Source organism: Balaenoptera borealis (assembly GCF_965194805.1).
Source record: "Balaenoptera borealis genome assembly, contig: HAP1_SCAFFOLD_476, whole genome shotgun sequence".
In the NCBI taxonomy this organism is placed as follows: domain Eukaryota; kingdom Metazoa; phylum Chordata; class Mammalia; order Artiodactyla; family Balaenopteridae; genus Balaenoptera; species Balaenoptera borealis.
The window spans coordinates 56,263-59,337 of record NW_028123721.1 but is presented as its reverse complement, the minus strand read 5'-3'; the positions used below and the strand labels follow the sequence as shown (position 1 = coordinate 59,337).

The 3,075-nt window shown below is 49.4% G+C and overlaps 1 long non-coding RNA gene across 2 annotated transcripts; it reads right to left on the bottom strand.

Annotated features, from left to right (window-relative positions):
• Positions 1-217: 217 nt before the first annotated feature.
• LOC309621455 lies at positions 218-2,707 on the bottom strand. Of its 2 annotated transcripts, none has more exons than XR_014240034.1 (3): positions 2,518-2,707; positions 736-969; positions 218-592 (listed from the first exon to the last, which is right to left on the bottom strand). It is a non-coding gene; the product is annotated as an uncharacterized lncRNA (long non-coding RNA). The 2 variants fall into 2 exon arrangements; XR_014240035.1 differs by lacking the exon at positions 2,518-2,707 and having other exon boundaries at positions 218-394; positions 473-592; positions 736-2,220.
• Between the last annotated feature and the right edge of the window lie 368 nt (positions 2,708-3,075).

Here is a 3,075-nt window from a genome sequence, read left to right as displayed (position 1 = left end):
TCGACCCCGCGTCACTTGTACCAGGTGAGTCCCGTCCATCGTGCAGGCTCAGATAGAAGAGAGAGGGGAAGGCGAAGCAGGCCCATTAGATCGTGAACACTAGGTGTGTAAAGTATGAGTACTTTCTGGTTTTCTTTATATTTACAGGAATTTCTATTTTTCAATCATTAAGATACACTATTAGTAAAATAAAAACATTAAAATTGTGTACACATTTTCACACGCCCCTCACTAAATGTGAATTCTGTAGAAGGTACACATCTTCTGAAATCTCTTCTTACAAGAGTCACGGATTTACTTACTAAAAGCTGGCTGGAATCAACACAGGTGACTTTGCAGTTTTAGGATTGCCTGGGTCCGTGGCTTGCCGGGCTGCAGTTCCTACTTTCCAGCTCTGTAAGATGCAGGTGGAGAAGCAAGGGTGAGACCTGTCTCTCTATGAGCTGTTCAGCTAGGACTCTGAGGTACCTACCTTGTGCAGCACTTGGTAGCAGAAGCACGGGTCACAGCAGGAACAGAGTACTTGGTCTCGGCCCTTAGATGACCCAGAGCGGACATTACATACTCAGCCAACAACCAGAAAAGAGAGTCCCTTTATTAAAAAAAAGAAGAAAAAAGACTTTCAGCCAGCACCTGGGGTTCACCCAGGCCTGCTCTGACCTTCTGTTCCCCCTCTAACACAGGCCAACGAGATAGCTCTGGGCAAAGCTGTGTTCCCACTGACCTCCCACCCACCTCAGTCAGGTCTTGCTGAACCCAGAGCACCAGGAATGCTGACCATCCTTCCAGTTTGGGGCCCCAAGGCTATAAGCTCACCCCAGTGGGCCAGCTCTCTGGGGTCCTTCCGGCACACTCCCGAGGGGAGTGATGGGGACGCAGCTGGAATCTGAGTCGCACAGTCTGCTCATTTCACCTTCACTCGTTACGAAAAAGGTCTTTACCCATGAAACATTCACCCCACTTTTGGTCCTTTAAAAAAACAAATTTTCTTAGGAACTATTACACCAAAGTATCTTCCGGAAAGCAAACGTTCAGCAATAAGATTTACTTCAGTACAATTTCATTTTATGTACATACAAGTGTACTTAAAGAGGACCATGTATAAAATGAGATGCCTAGTTTGCCATTTCTTTGAAGTCTGAGGCACCTGAGGTTTATGATTGTTCCTTTCATAGAGTACTGTATTCCCGCCTTTATCTCCAGACCCAAGGATGGGGAACAAAGGTGAAACAGGTCTGCACACTGCAAAATGTCTTCAGAAATCTGCAAACCCAGCTTCTTACAGGAGTTAAATGTTAAGGACCAGGACAATGAAAGGGTGTGTGGGGGAAGGAATAGCAAGTAACCAAAACAAGGTGTCTACGACCAGCCCACCTTCTCTGTCAGGAGCTGCACCTGGAGCTGGTCTCTGTGTTTGGGCAGCCCTTGTGCTTCACAGAAGCAGTGCTGAGCCAGGGCGGAGCAGCTGGCCACAGGCACCACCTGCCAAGTACCCACTCTCAGTCCTGAGCTAAGCTTAAACCATAATTACATTTATTTGCTTATTTACTGTGACAGGCAATGTGTTCAGTACTTGGAGTGACTATATTCCCCCCCATTTTATTTTTTTAAACCACTTTATGAAGGTATCAATGACATACAGAAAGCTGTACATGATTAATACATGCAACTTTGTGAGTATGGAGACAGATTACACCCATGAAACCATCACCACAATCTACACCGTAAACATATGTGTCACTCCAAAGGTGTCTTCCCGACCTATTCATTCCTTTATTTATTATTATTCCTATTATCATCATTCTTTGTGTGTATGGTAAGAACACTTAAGATAGGAGCCATCCTCAGTAAATTTTAAGCACACAATACAGTATTGTTAACTACAGGCACCATATCTGAGGTACACAGCAGAACTCCAGAACTTGTTCATCTGGCATAACTGAAACTTTGTGCCCTTGGACTAGCACCTCCCAATTTCTCAGGGACTCAGAAGGGGTGACCTGTTGCCTCGGGCCTTGACAGCTGGGAGGAGGCAGAACCTTGGCGTCTTCCTGCTCTGTCCAGACCTGCGCGCGGTCTGCAAATGCTCTGCCCCTGGCCGCAGCCCCTTGCTCACACGCCCTGGTGTAAAACCCCAAGTTTGGACCCCAGGCCACCCATGCATGAGTGGCAGAAACCCTTCCCCAGGGACCTCCCTCTGCCTCCTTTTTCTAGTCTTCTCCCTCCCATGCCTCTCCTTGCTTCCCCGTGAAGAAGGAGCTGGTGGAGAAAAGCGAAGCCCAGCGGCTACAATGACACACACACACACACACACGCGTGCACACACACACACTGCTCCCTGCGGTGACGGCTGCTCTGAGTGGTCGGTGCGTTCACACATTAAGCCTCATGACGACCTCGGGAGGGCAGTCCTCACTGTTCCCCCATTTCACAGATGAGGGCCCGAGGCAGAGGACAGCAGTAGCGCATCCACCCTCACACAGGATGAGGCCCAGACGCCCCTAACCTGTGGCTCACCTGGCTCCAGCCACAGCCGCCTCGGGTTCTCGCAGACTCTGCTGGGTCTTTTCCACAAATCCCTTCGACACCTACAGGCTCTTAACTAATCTACGAGGGCAAGTTACTCAAGTTCGTCTGAAAAACACCCCCCCGCAGGTTTCTAACCAGCTTTGAGCACGGGAAAAACTGAAGACAGGTGGGAGAGCCCAGGTTACAGAAGAGGTTGAAGCAGCTGCTTCGTTGGCACAGTAGGAGAAGGGAGAGCTTGGCAAGGAAAAGAAGGTGCGTGGCTGGGAAGGAGGGGCGTGTGGACCCTCTCAAAGCCCCGTCCTCCACTCAAGCACAGACTTGGACCAAGCCCAAAGCAATGTGAGGACTCTGCAGTCAACAGGTTGAAGAAGGCGTACACCCTGGACCAAGGCCAAGTGCCAGCCAATGTCTTCAGAAGGGAAGAAAAATATAAAGTAGGCGGCTCTGCTTGGAGTCTTTGAGATTGAGCTGCGAGGGGCAGACCCCAGCATCATGCCACTCTAGCACATGTTCATGCCCAGAGGTACCTTCTCCACGGGGAACTGT